The sequence below is a fragment of the Panicum virgatum genome, chromosome 4K (assembly GCF_016808335.1).
Source record: "Panicum virgatum strain AP13 chromosome 4K, P.virgatum_v5, whole genome shotgun sequence".
Classification (NCBI taxonomy): domain Eukaryota; kingdom Viridiplantae; phylum Streptophyta; class Magnoliopsida; order Poales; family Poaceae; genus Panicum; species Panicum virgatum.
The window spans coordinates 3,289,262-3,304,723 of NC_053139.1; the positions used below are offsets into that span (position 1 = coordinate 3,289,262).

A 15,462-nucleotide genomic window follows, 5' to 3' on the forward strand; every position below is an offset into this window, starting at 1 on the left:
CTCTTTCTTAGTTGGGAGAGTGTTAATTATGTTCTGAACCTGTTGTTTAAGAAGAGGGGGCTTTAGCTTCTGTTAAGCAGTCTACGCATTGCAACTTTTGTCATTTTGGCTGTAATTTCTCAAATGTGAGAGGTCAAGGCTGGAATTTTCTTAATCTAAAAAAAATACAGCCGGGCTACTTGCATGATAGCTGATCGTATAGAGTTTCTGGGGTGTACAGCAACGCTTTGTCTCATTGTCTGTGTCTCTGACGACATGGATGGCACGTTCCGGTTGACTAGCAAAGCTACAAGAAAGCAAAGTGACTAGCTGCGAAAAATCGATCGAGCTGTTGATCGAGAAGCCAGCGCAGCTCCACACGGTACATCGACGATGGATTGGTCATTGCCTAGAGGTGTGCTTTTCTTATCTTGGTACCTCCAGTAAAGAACAAGTGCTAGAATGTTATAGGATGTGTCATCCATGCATTCTTATATATATATATATATATATATATATATATATATATATATATATATATATATATATATATATATATATATATATATATATATATATATGAGAAAAACAAATTTCACTAAACTTGACCACCGACCTGGGCTACTGCCCGGGCTTGTAATTTATAGATACATAAGAATAGTGTAGGCCCCACATTCAACTTTACTTATATATACATGTTTAATATTGACACAATACTCATATACACATATTTTTCCTATTTTTATCCGGTTGTGACATACTATAGTTACCAACTACTTTATATGCTTTTCATCCTCATACTTTGTATCGCATCTCTATTGTTTTTAAATGTGCTTAATTGAAACGTTTACTTGAGCTATGTGTTTAACATGGAAATAGATATCACCGCTACCTACATATACATACATGTATATGTGGTTTGCATGGTGACATATACAATGCATACAAACCTGAAGTTATAGCATTTTTTATATTAACAATGTGTGGTAACAAAAGCATATAAAGGAATACTTTGGGATATTTTTTTAATAATAACTGATGTAGGAAATTTAGATGCATAGTTTATTTAGGTTATTTTTAATAATGATGCATACAAACCCTTGCTTGTGTCATTGTTAAACTATTGATGCTGACTAGCTAATCCAGGTGCTAATCTATGGTAGATTGGTAACCACTTAGGCCCTGTTTGGCCCAACTATTTAGCTCCAAGAATTCTTGAAGCTAGACTAACGTTGAGTGTATATGGCCATCTTATTTTCATTTCATATTGGTTGGGACATCACCCACAAGGCCACAAATATATGATACTGGTTTCGACATTACCCGCAGGGGCAGGAATGAAGTTGATGCTAGTTGTATTAGTCACACTGGTACTGAAGCATGGTAGTATTGCTACTGCAACCCCTGGGGCTGGGAGCAGCAACAGCCTTGCCATGCCCGGCTGCCCCAACATGTGCGGCAATGTTAGCATCCCATACCCTTTCGGCATTGGGGAAGGCTGCTTCCGAAAAGGCTTTAATGTCACATGCGACACCGAAGAACAAACTGTGTATCTCGGTACGGGGAAGACCTTCAAGGTCTTCGACATCAATTTGGCGCTGTTTAGATCTTTACATGTAAACACAAAAAAGCCGTAAACGCATTAAAGTGAAACAGAATCTTACTAATTTGAAACACTAAATGAAGTCTATTTACAAAACTTTTTGCATGGATGGACTGTAAATCGCGAGACGAATCTAATGAGCCTACTTAATCCATGATTTGCAACAGTGATGCTACAGTAACCATCCGCTAATTATTGATTAAACATGGATTAATTAGCATCATTAGATTCGTCTCGCGATTTACAACTCATCTATGCAAAAAGTTTTGCAAATAGACTTCATTTAATACTTCAAATGTCCTGTTTACATCTTTACACATTTTTGCAAAATGAACTAAACACACCCTTTATCTCAGGGCGAGGCTCGTGTTCAGAAGTACATAGCATACAACTGCTACAATGGCAACGAGAACACAGGCCTTCCAGAGTATGACCAGGAGAGCAGATTCAGATACGGCCATTCTTTCACCATTTCCAGCACCAAGAACAAATTCACAGCCATTGGGTGTGCTACCATTGCAGTCATCCAAGGCAAGAACCAGCACGAGTACACCAGTGCGTGTGGATCATTTTGCAGTGAGGATAGCATCGAAAATAGCACAGAATGCACCGGCATGGGATGCTGTCAAACCTCCATCCCAAGTAATCTCAGGCATTACCATATCTCATTCTTGACAGTAGATGTCATGAACTACACTGCCGTCAAGAATTTCAGCCCATGCAGCTACGCTTTCGTCGCTGAGGCAGATTGGTTCAAATTCAAAACTTCTTATGCCAAATCAACTGAATTTGGAGAACTGTATTATGGAAATAGAGATCGTGGGGTTCATATGGTGCTTGATTGGGTTGTTGACAATAAAACTTGCGGGCAAGCCAAGAAGACGAAATCATATGCCTGCCTCGCCATGAACAGCGCATGCATAGACGCGCAGAATGGCCTAGGGTATCGCTGAAACTGCTCCCAAGGCTATGAGGGCAATCCCTACCTGAAGGAAGGGTGTCAAGGTCAGCAAGCTTCCATATCCATTTTCACTCTCTCTTAAGTTTTTGTACTGATGCACTTTGTCAACTGTGTTTTGCAGACATCAACGAGTGTGATCACCCATCCCTGTATCCTTGCAGAGGTATTTGCAGTAATACCTTTGGGAGCTACAACTGTTTATGCCCACTGGGAACCCATAGTGATGATCCAAAGAGCATACCCTGCTCTCCAATTCCCAGCCCGGATAAGCCTGATGTGAAATTTGTCATAGGTATAACTTTTCTCAATAGTCGTGCGCAGAACATTATATTTATCTTTCCTTTTAAAAATGAGGGGAACAGTGCTCGATGCAAGAAAGGAAAAACATTCTTGCACTTATCATAATTAGTTTCGATCACATTTCTTTTCAGATGTAGAATGTCATTAATTTTCTTTTTTCTAATTATAGAGTAACTAAGAACATTATAAAGTCTATAAAAATATTTCTAATAAAGAAAAATAAAAAGTTAACGTGAAATGACATGAAAGAACTAATCTGTGAAGAACATGAAGGTAGGCTTTGGGGAAAAAATACAAGGGCACCATTAGTTTATAGCCAATGAATATACAGCAAGCTTTGGGGAAAAAATACAAGGGCACCATTAGTTTATAGCCAATGAATATACAGCAAGCAAGTCCAACTAATACAGTAATAAGTTGGTAACATCATTTTTCAGGTATATCCACCAGCATCATCTTCATTATGATTTGTATCTTTGTGCTACTGATCAAGTGTCAAAAAAGAAAGTTGGAAAAAGAGGAGAGGTTTTTCAAACAAAATGGCAGTCAGATACTATACCAGCAAATCCTATCTAAAAAAGTTGACACGGTGATAATATTCACCATCGAAGATCTGAAGAAGGCGACAAACAATTTCGACAAGAGTAGAGAACTTGGAACAGGGGGGCAAGGCACTGTCTACAAGGGCATTCTGAAGGACAACAAGGTAGTGGCTGTGAAACGCTCAAAGATAATGGATTTATCCCAAACTGAAGAATTTGTGCAGGAGATTATTATACTATCACAGATCAACCACAAGAACGTGGTTAGGCTTCTAGGATGCTGCTTAGAAGTGGAAGTTCCCATTTTAGTTTATGAATTCATCCCAAAAGGCACTCTGTTTCACTTGATCCATGGCAACATTGCACCAATTTCCTTGGAATCCCGTCTCAGGATTGCCCAGGAAACCGCAGAAGCACTAGCTTATTTGCATCTTTCGACCAACCGCCCCATAGTCCATGGAGATGTGAAGTCTCTAAACATCCTTCTAGATGACAACTACATAGCGAAAGTCACCGATTTCGGAGCATAAAAAATGCTTCCCAAGGATGCAGTTCAGCTCATGACAATTGCCAAACATGCAGGTGGGATTGCTTGTCGCACTGATCGAACTTTCGGGACGGCTCACTTTGCACTTGTGAGAACCCGGGCAAGGCTGTGCATGACTGAAATGAGTGCTTTAAGCTTCTGATTGTCTTTGACATAGGCTTGGCCTCGTTGCTAAGTAAAGCATGACAAGCTTTCAACTCCTGGCATTAAGAATTGATTGCTATAAATTTAATTGAAAAATGGATGTTGGCAACTTGTTTTGGCTACTTTGGATCACCTTGTATGAGTATGATTAGCACTGCTTTCTATTCCATGCTTGTTGGTGCTAGATCATGGGTGATGCTTTTATTTCTCCTAAACTGAACTTTCCTAGCTCTAGACTGATTTGATATACCCTGTTGAGCTAGATGCAGGTCCTGTTTATGGATGCACACATGTTTGTGACTAGATGTTGCTCATATCCTTGTATCCCTGAATGCTTTCACTTACACCTCCTGCATTGCATTCATTGCATAGCATCTGTTCAGGGGGAGTTTCAGCTTCAGGGGGAGCTTTAGGTCTTTTTAAACTTGATGTGTGCATGTGGCAACAAGGGGGAGAATTTTGGGAGAAGTGATCGAACAAGGGGGAGACTTGTTTGATTTTTGATAAACTTGTTGTGCACAGGGCTTTGAGAGTGCATCATTTTGAGAGAGTTGCACTTGTGAGAGGGAAAAAACTTTTCTTAGGGAGTTTCTGCTTTGGTTTTGGCTCCTGGTTTCCTCGTTTCCCCTCTGCTTCTTGCATGACTGCGTCGAGTGTTACCTCTGTCTTTGAGGAGTCATGTTTTGGCTTTTGATCGATTGCGTCGAGCCGTTGCCCTTGTCTTAGGGAATCGATCTGTGCTTGAGTAAGTGACTATTCTTGACTTTCAAAACTTCTCTGTCACTTGCTTGAGTTCTTCGCTTTCTTGTTTATCTTTTTATCACTTCTCTGTTTTCAGGTGGTGTGTTGACAATGCACTCATCAAGGGGAAGATTGAGGAACGAGAGTACTCTATCCTGCCTGTGATGAGTGAATTGTCAATCGTGCGGTGTGATCGTGCGCTTGGTCTTTGGATTGCAGGTACACGGGCGTCGAGTGTCGACGGAGAGCTGCCGTGGAGGTGCTGTGGCCGATGGATCGTGCGGTGGACGGCGGTGAAGGGCAGCTAGGACCGGAGCTCAGGCCGGGCGGCAGCTGTGGCGTCCACTCCTGGATCGAGGGCGCAAGCGGCGACGAAAGACGGGTTTCTTGGTTTGCGCCACAAAACCAAGGAGCCGGACGGCGGTTGAAGACGCCAAGTCGTGGAGGCACGGGCGTCGGTCTCGGGACTGACAGAGGCGACGGGCGTCGACGGTGTCTAGGGCCGTCAGAAGGCCTCGAGTCGAAGAAAGAAGCTCTGCCGTCGATCGAGGCTGTACAGCGGGGTGCTGCTGTCCCGACCGGTCTGACCGGTCCCCTGGACCGGTCTGACCGGTCTGGCCGCAGCAGCCGGGTATAAATACCCACCACCAGCCCGTGGCTTGTTGAGTCTGTTGAGCCTTTTGTTTTCTCTTCGTTTTTCCTTCTCCCTGCCCCTGCTCTAGGTTATGGCCAAGGTCTCCAACGCAAAGGGAGGTTAGATTATAGCTAATCTCTTCGATTTAGAGGGTGGATGATGGTGTGGTTGGCTCTAGCCTTTGTATAGGTGAATTCCTCCGTGAATTATGAATGAAATTGTGTTGAGATTCACCCGTGTGTGCTGAGCTTTTCGTCCTCCCCTTCCCTTTGTGTTTTTGGACTTGATTTTTCCTCCTTTGAGGTGTTTTGTGTTTGGACGAGTCAAGTTCTTCGATTCGTGATTTGATGGACTCGTTGTGACGATTCTAATCTATCTAGCCTAGTGCCAAACCTGCAGGAATCGTGAGTTCTCACGGATTGAGATTTTTTGGTTCTTGAGAAAACCCAAATTCTCTTTGATCTTCCCTTAATTTCTCATGATCTGTTAATCTTTTGGGAAAGATCTTTTGGGGATATGTTCATGGGGTAGATGCGAAGTCTTCCTCCAAGTTTCGTTGGATTTGGACTTCGTTTGCTCGAGATTTGACATTTGGAGCTTTGTTGGCGGGCTGTCTGGGAGCGACCGGTCTGACCGGTCTGTGCAACCGGTCTGACCGGTCTGCAGTTTGAATTCCCAGCCCGACCGGTCTGACCGGTCTGCAGTTTGAATTCCCAGCCCGACCGGTCTGACCGGTCTGTGCAACCGGTCTGACCGGTCTCTGCAGTCCAGTTCTGCTTTTCGACTCGCTTTACTTCCGCGCTGCGACCCGGGTCTTCTGCTTTGAGATAGCTTGTCCATAGCTATTCTCGCTGACCTAGGTTCGTGGGCTTGCGGTCATTTTGGGACATAGGCCGACGTTTCAGATTTCAGAAGAAATTTTGATCGGCTCCCATTCACCCCCCTCTGGTCGCCAGTTTCAGTCCCTCAGTTGGTATCAGAGCCTGGTTGAGGTTTTCAGTACCTTAACCGGTTCGAAAACCGCTTGGCGACCATGGCGAGTCTTGGTAAGATCCCGGTGTTTTCCGGCGAGGACTATGCCTACCGGAAGGTTCGCATGAGAGCCTTCTTGGAGAGCATGGGAGCCGAGGTCTGGGAAATTACCACGAACCAGCTTTACGCGGTGCTGGCTGTTCGGATCACACCTCTTCAGGTGACCCAGCACGAGGCTAACGCCAAGGCTGTCAATGCCTTGTTCGCTGGCGTTTCTCGTGCGGAGTTCTCACGCGTCCAGGGTTTTCAGGAAGCGCACAAAATTTGGACGTGCCTTGAGAACTACCACGAGGGTACACCTCAGGTGAAGGCCAGACTGTTCGAGACTCACCGGCGTGAGTACGAGAACTTCACACAGGAGCCGGGTGAGAACATTGACTTGATGTTCAGTCGATTGTGAACAAAGTCAATGCGAACAGATCTGCTGGTGCCCTTGAGTACACAGAGCACGAGAAGGCTCTCAAGTTGCTCTACGCACTTGACCGCTCTGTGTGGGATCTCAAGGTGAACACGATCATTGAGTCTGCGGCTATGAGACTCTGACCGTGAACGAGCTTTTCAGCTCGACCGGTCTGACCGGTCTGTGATAGCGGTCAGACCGGTCTGACTCAGCAGTGCTGCTGTTTGAGGAGTTTTTTCTAGTATTGCTTCCGTGAAGTTTTCTAGAGTGTGCTGCTGTGGGATAGCTTGTCCATAGCTATTCTCTCATACCCTAGGTGAAGGGTTTGCGGTGATTTTAGGATATAGGCCGACGGATCGATTTCGAGAGAAATTTTGATCGGCTCCCATTCACCACCCTCTGGTTGCCGGTTCCGGTCCCTCAGCTTTGGAGTCATTCTTGTGGAGCTGATCACAAGGAAGAAGGCGATCTACTCCGAGGGTACCAAGGAAGGCAACGGTCTGGCTTCATGTTTCCTGCTGGCAATGAAGGAGAACAGGGTTCAGGGCATGTTGGACACGAGTGTAGTGAGCGTGGGAACGGAGCAGCTGCTGCAGCAAGTTGCTGAGCAGGCAAGACATTGCTTGAGCATCAAAGGGGAGGAGAGGCCTTCCATGGTCCAAGTCGCCGACAAGCTGAAAGCCATTCGAAGCAGTTGGAGCGAGTTGTTGGTGTTGAAGCATAACGAAGCTGAAGTTGTAATCGGGCCTGGCGTGGCTTCGGCTGACCTGTCGCCTAGCATGTACTGGACGGCACGAATGCTAGGGATGGATGTAGTAGCACCATATGCAGACCATGAAAGTAGTACCAACACTACAAGACAAGATGTATAAGATGCACGGCACACCTTGATAGCTTTCATTTAAAGATACAGCCATGTACCACCATCATGTATAGTTGCCGTGTATTCAGGCTACTTTTGTTTTGTATTTTTTATTCAGGCTTCTCTATCCGACAGCAACACAAATTGCTGCAACGCGGTGACTTGTGATGCATCTTGAATTTGAAGTCGCTGGTGAAAGATTCCTTCAGTAAGCGCCCTTGCAAACTGTGACTGACGATGACTAGGAATGAAAAGAGGACCCTGTAAATTTTTTGCAGTCTTCCCCAGTCCCCCTTCGTTTTCTTTTTGAGCGAACATTCTTCACCCTCTCCAGAAGGGAGCGCGTCCAAGAACGGCAAAGTACAAAACATCTGTCAAACTCTGAAGCAGCAAGACACGATACCACCCACAGATGACAGTCTACTTCAGTCAGTCTTTTCCCTTCTAGATACGGCAACATGGATTGCTAGCCCAGCATACGGTGGAATTGCAGTCCAGAGGAAGAGACGATAGTTGTTGGTATTTGGGACACGTATGCCAACAATCCGTGCGGATTTGTTATATACGGACACCGACCCTCGTAAGTCGTAACAGCCAGCAGCTGCCCAGAAATAAAATGAGCAGAATGCATATAAATTTATACTCGACTCCCCAAAAGGAATGCAGCTAGCTAACTTCATTCCCTGACTGGAACTTTGATTAACAGCAACCACGTCCGAATGAACGAGTGCATGCAGTTAATCCTCCATGTTAATCATCATATATACGCTCCGTTTTGCAGCCAAATTCTTGTTGGCCCCGGCAGTGTCCGATCGGACGCAGAACTCGGTGTGATCGATGTAGAAGGCGACCGGATACTACGGCGGCACATCGGCAGTTGCCCCACTAGTCCTTGTGGCTGGAGTTTTGTTTAAGGGAAAATTAGCTCTCTACAGCACCATTATTAGTTCTATAAAATAGCATCGAAAGAATCAACTTTACCATCAACTAATTCTCTCACGTTTTTCGCTAAATTGTCCGTCACGAGGTTCTTCTTCCTCCTCTATCGCACCAAACCCCAACAGCTACATCCCCTCCTCCAGTCCTCCGTCGCTCCGATCCGACCGCAAATCTGGTTTTGCGACCGACCGTCAGGTTCGAAACTAGCGACCGACGATGGACACGTGGGCGGGTCCTGCTTCCCGCGTCACGAGCCCCAGCTTATTTTTCCAAAATAATTCCTTTTCCTACTGCATTTATTTTTTATTTCCCTTCCCTCTCTCTCTCGAGCGATTGGTGGACGTAGAGCTCCAGCCGGCAGCCGGAGAGTCCTAAGTTTTGTATGTATAGGCTATTTTATAGAAAAAGTTATATAACTTTGGATAAGTTATAGATATAACTTTTCTTTTTTCTAAATAAGTTTTGTTTCTCTTGCATAATTTGTATGTATAGCTATTTTATAGGAAAAGTTATATATATAACTTTTTGTTGCACAAATATGTTTAGCATAATTTATACGTACAAGATATTCTGAACAAGTTTGTACATAAAAATTATATATACATAAGTTATTACTTACCAAAAATAGAAAATGGAGGAAAATAAAATTTTCCAAAAAAGGAAAGTTTGGCAAGAGGCCTCCTGGCGAGCGCTCGTGCATTAGAAAGGCCCCAATCCGACCCCGCCATCCATGGCTACCGCCGCTGCACGTGGATCTAATGCCACCCCCACCACCCGTCCAGCCGACGACCAAGCAGCACCCACGCCCATCCCCGCCACCCCGCACCTCTCCACCGCCTCCACCTCCTCCTACCACCACCTCACAGCCCGCACGACGCCAGCTCCTCCCGCACGCTTGCGACCTCATCTCGCTTTACCGTTGACGTCCTGCCCGTCATCACCGCTGTTGTCCTCTCTCATGAGCGCACGACCTCGCCCCCACATCGGTGTCCCTATCGCGCCTCCCTGCCTAGTCCCCTTCAGTTCCAGAGCTCGCGACCTCGCCCTGCACCGGCTCCTCCGATCCAGGCGTTGCGAGAAGGAAAGGGCACACTACCGCAGGTGCCGGGCCGGCTGCTACTGGTGCCGCTCCGCCGTCGCCCCTCTTGAGCTGCTCGCCTCTCCCCTCTTGGGAACTGGACGAGTTGAAACCAAACAGAAAAGGTAAAGAGTGGCCAAAATTATAGTAACCTTAGGAAGAGAGGAAGAGCAAACCAAGTAAGCAAAGGGGGCAAGAGAGCAAGTGGTCAAAAGTCCCCACCTCCACGGGGCTATTTATAGAGAGAATGAGTTAGTCATTTACGTTTATTCTATTCGTGGGGTTGAAGATTACAAAAAGATCTCTAGAATTTACAAATTGAGGGACCGAAAAGTCGACCAGGGGGTGAATGGGAGCCAATTGAAAAATTCACGAGCGAAACTGATTTGGTCAAGTCCCATGAGTACACCCAAACCCTCCCTTCTAGAGTGTGCAAAGTGTAGCTATAGCTGAGCTAGACACCAAGCAAAAACTCTAGGAACAAGCCGCGAAGAGATCGGATCAAGAGCGGAGAGCAAACAACAAAGACAGCACGGTATATGAACACCGGTTAAACCGATGTGCGAAGAAAGTCTTCACCGGTTCAACCAACGTCGCAGAGCCGGCAGCAGATAAGAAGCACTCACCGGTAAAACCGACGCTACGGTTCAAACAGCGTCGATTCAACCGGCGATAGTACACCGGATGATCTGACAAAATCAAACTCAAGCGTCGGTGCTGTTGTCCAGAGAGGCAACAAAACGAACTGCACCGAGCACCAGTTAAACTGACGTCAAGGAAATTCTATACGCCGGTTGAATGGGCAAAACAGCAAACCCAGTGGTAACACCGGTTGATCCGATGCACGAAGAGACTAATGCACCGGTGCAACCAAACGAAAACCCCAAAAACCCTAACTCATGAGTAACCTACTCACCGGTTGATCCGACGATATCGAACTCGAACGTCGGTTTAACCGGTGATAGAGACGTACGAAATTGAATCGAATTCAAAACCCCGGAGGGCACAAGGAGGGAATGGCCTCCTTTCCCATTCAATCTCAATACAAAGTCTCAAAAATCCATGGTTCAAATCCTACCCTAGAGAAGAGAGGGAGGAAGAACAGAGGTGGGAGGAGAAGGGCTCTCAGGAGGATGGGGGGCGTGCGTCTGGGCGCCTAGTAAAGGGGGAGAAAAAGAGAGAGTGGGTGAGGGGATATTTAAGCCCACTAACTCTAGAACTAAAAGACTAAACTACCCCTAGACTTAACTAGACACTAGAAAGCCCGTAGGGGCAAAACCGAAAAAAGATACAAGGACTCATCCGATGGCCAAGGTTCTTTCTTCGAGTCGAAGTCTTCTCTACGATGCCGCCGTGGGGATGAAGATCCGGTCCGCGGTTTTGGAGGTTCTGCGAAACCTGGGTAGGTGGCCGGTTTTGAGAAAACCGCCAAAACTCCACGCGCGGGAAGATTCCCGCCTCCACGCTGTGGCCCTGGACGCCGTTCCCGCCTCGGCCTTCTGACGGCCCTAGACGCCGCCCGTCACCTCCTCGCTCGCAGCGAGGCCCTAGACGCCGTCGACGCCCGTTTCTCCGCCAGTCCCGAGACTGAAGCCCGTGCCTCCACGACTTGGCGTCTTCAACCGCCATCCACCAGCTTGGTTTTGTGGTGCAAACCAAGAAACCCGCCATCCACCGGTGCTTGCGCCCTCGATCTAGGAGTGGACGCCACAGCTGCCGCCCGGCCCGAGCTCCGGTCCCGGCTGCCCTTCACCGCCATCCACCGCACGGTCCATTGGCCACAACACCTCCACGATAGCTCTCCATCGACACTCGACGCACGTGTACCTGCAACCAAAGACCAAGCACATGATCACACCGCACGGTTGACAATTAACTCATCGCAGCTAAAAGAAGGTACTCAACATTCCTCAATCTCCCCCTTGATGAGTGCATTGTCAACACACCACAATCGAACCAAAAATCGAACCAAAACGAACTAAGAGAGAAACAAAAACCGAGAAGAACAAAGAAGATGAAGAACTTGAACAAGTGACAAAAGCTTGAAATAATCAAGAACAAGTCACTTGACCAAACAAAGATCGATTCCCTAAGACAAGGGCAACGGCTCGACGCAATCGATCAAACGCAAGCATGACTCCTCAAAGACAGAGGCAGGGTTCGACACAGTCATGCCAGAAGCGAGAAGGAAACCAGGAGCTAAACAAAGCAAAAACTCCCACTGAAATGCATTTCCCCCTCACCAGTGCAACTCTCACCACATGTATGCACTCTCAAAGCCCTGTGCACAACAAGTTTTTGAAACTCTCAAAAATCAAACCCTTGTTCAATCACTAAACTGCTCCCCCTTGTTGGCACATGCACATATCAAGGCTAAACAGACCTAAAGCTCCCCCTGAAACTGAGACTCCCCCTGAAAATATGCTATGCCATGAATGCAATACAGGAGGTGTAAGTGAAAGCATTCAGGGATACAAGGATATGAGCAACATCTAGTCACAAGCATGTGTGCATCCATAAACAAGACCTGCATCTAGCTCAACAAGGTATATCAGATCATGTCTAGAGCTTAGCAAGTCCAGTTTAGCAGAAATAAAAGTATCACCCATGATCTAGCACTAATAAATAGAGAATGAAAAATAGTGCTAATCAAACTCATACAGGTGAGCCAAATTCAGCCAAAGCATGTTGCAAACGTTCATTATGCACCCAAATTATATAAAGCAATTATTAATGCCAGGGGTTGAGAGCTTGTCATGCTTTACTTATCAAGAAGGCCAAGCCTATGCCAAAGGCAATCAGAAGCTTAAGACACTCGTTTCAGTCATGCACAGCCTATGCCAAAGTGCAAAGTGAGCTGTCCCGAAAGCTCGATCAGTGCGACAAGCAATCCCACCTGGATCTTTTCATTCCATTTCAAGCACGATTCAAGCAATTTCATTAACTTTTCAAGTTAAGTATCAAGAAGCTACACTAGTATGAATAAGATAGCAAAGCATATCAACACACCCTAATATGCTAGTAGCCAAGACAAGGTGACCATGTTTTCGAATTTTCAAATCAAAATAGCTTAACTCAGAGGATGTCATATACACAGTGGAGCAAGCTATTCATGATCATGTTTATAAACTCACACTAGTAAGCACCAAGAGGTCATAGCAATGTATACAAGAATGCTAGTGCAAGTGATGCAATGTAAAATGCAGAAATATACAATGCATATGCACAAACCAACAACCAAACCTAGAAAACGAAGAGAAGAGAAAATAAAACCTACAAGGCTAACCAAAGAAAAGCTAGCAACTAAAAGGGGTAACACACCCCAAGCTCCCCTCGCAAGCGAGCAAAAGTCTCAAGCTCAAGTGGTTTGGTAAGCATATCTGCGGTTTGCCTCTCGGTTGGTACATGGATCATGTCTATGTGGCCTCTCTCATGGTTATCTCGCAGGAAGTAGAACCTGATGTCTATGTGTTTGGTTCTGGAGTGGAGCACTGGGTTCTTTGCAATGCAAATGGAAGATATGTTGTCTAAAAAGATGGGAACCCTACCAAAACTCAACTCATAATCCTACAAAGTTTGTTTCATCCAAAGAATCTGAGAGCAGCAGCTAGCAGCGGCAACGTATTCGACTTCTGTGGAAGAGAGCACTACACTAGCTTGCTTGCGAGAGGACCACGAAACCATCGATGTACCAAGAAAGTGACAAGTGCCAGAAGTCGACTTGCGATCCAACCGGCACCCACCAAAATCGACATCTGAAAAACTAACCAAGACAAGAGATGAATCTGCAGAATACCAAAGACCGAACTCAGGAGTGAACTTGAGATACCTGAAGATGCGTTTCACCACTTGCTTGTGGGAGGTGCGCGGCGAAGCCTGATACCGCGCACAGAGGCCGACACCGAACTGAATGTCCGGCCGCGTCGCCGTCAGGTACAGGAGGAAGCCGATCATGCTCCTGTACTCCTTCTGGTCCACCGCCTCGCCGTCCAAGTCCGCATCAAGTGCCGTCGATGTGCTGATCGGTGTCGGCTGAGGAGACAAGTCACTCATGTCGAACTTCCGCAGCAAGTCCTTGGTGTACTTGGCTTGATGGACGAACGTGCCCTAAGAAGTTTGCTTGATCTGCAGCCCGAGGAAGAACTGCAGCTCACCCATCATACTCATCTCGAACTCTCTGGACATCTGCTCAGAAAACTTGGAAATAAGAGCGTGAGAAGAGCCACCAAAGATGATATCATCCACGTAAATCTAAACCAACAAAAAAGTCAGAGCCAGAGCGCATGAGGAACAGGGTTTTATCAACATATCCCTTTTTAAAACCTTGAGCAAGTAAGAAATTTTTAAGGCTATCGTACCAAGCTCTAGGCGCCTGTTTCAAATCGTAAAGAGCTTTCTGAAGTTTGTAAACTCTTTTTGGAAATTTGGGATTTTCAAAACCAGGGGGTTGTTTCACATAAACTTCCTCTTCAATAAAACTATTTAAGAAGGCAGATTTCACATCCATTTGGAAAACTTTAAAACCCTTGGAAGCAGCAAAAGCAAGAAAGATTCGAATCGCCTCTAAGCATGCTACCGGGGTAAAAGTTTCCTCATAATCAATACCCTCTTTTTGGCAAAACCCCTGGGCTACAAGTCGAGCCTTGTTCCGCACTACCAACCCATCTTCATCTTGCTTGTTCTTGAAAACCCACTTGGTTCCAATGGGATTACAAGCAGGCGGAGGCGCAACCAGAACTCAAACCTGATTCCTTTCAAAATTTTCGAGTTCCTCGTGCTTGGCATTGACCCAATTTAGTCAGAAAGTGCGTGTCCAACATCTTTGGGCTCGAAAGAGGCAACAAACGCTGAATGAGCAAAGCCAGCGATACTTGTTACCTTGGACCGTGTGACTCGCTCGTTGAGGTCACCTAGCATCTGTTGAGGTGGATGACGACGCTGAATGTGTCGCGGTGCTTCCCTTGTCGAAGTCGCATCCTAATCAACCAAAACTGGTGTTTCCTTAGGTGCGACTAGTGAAGGCTGAGTCACCTGCTCGATCGGCCTCCGGGAAGTGGATGTAGTGGGGTCGGGGCCGTCATCATTGTCCGAGCTCGTGGTGGAGGTGGCTGGGTCCACAGCACGCGTGGTAGCCTCAGCATCACCCTCCGTAGCTTCCTTCTCCTCATCTTCAAAGATGGAGTGCCGAGCTCATCATCTCCTGCAACTTCAAAGACAGAAGCATCGCACGGTGCAGTCTCGTCGAAAGTGACTTCACAAGTTTCTCTGACGATGTTAGTATCAACAATCAGCACACAGTAAGCTCTAGAGTGAGAAGCATAACCGATAAAAATACCGTCAGACGATCGAGACTCAAACTTATCAAGATTTCCTTCCTTCAGCACAAAACACCGGCAACCAAAAACTCTGAGATGGTCAACACGGGGCTGGCGTTCAAATCGCAACTCATAAAAAGTCTTGTGCATGAAAGCACGCAAGAAAATACGATTGGACACATAACAAGCAGTGTTAACTGCCTCAGCCCAGTACTTTCTAAGAGTCCTATGCTCATCGAGCATCATCCTAGCCATCTCAACCAGCGTCCGATTCTTCCGCTCTACAACCCCATTCTGTTGTGGAGTGTAGGGGGAAGAATACTGGTGTTCAAGACCTTAATCACTGCAAAAGGTGTCAAAATGAGTGTTTTTGAATTCTGTGCCA

At 46.2% G+C, this 15,462-nt stretch overlaps 1 pseudogene; it reads left to right on the forward strand.

The window, feature by feature from the left end:
• The first annotated feature begins 1,156 nt into the window (after positions 1–1,156).
• Positions 1,157–4,272, forward strand: LOC120704956 (annotated as a pseudogene).
• Positions 4,273–15,462: the final 11,190 nt, after the last annotated feature.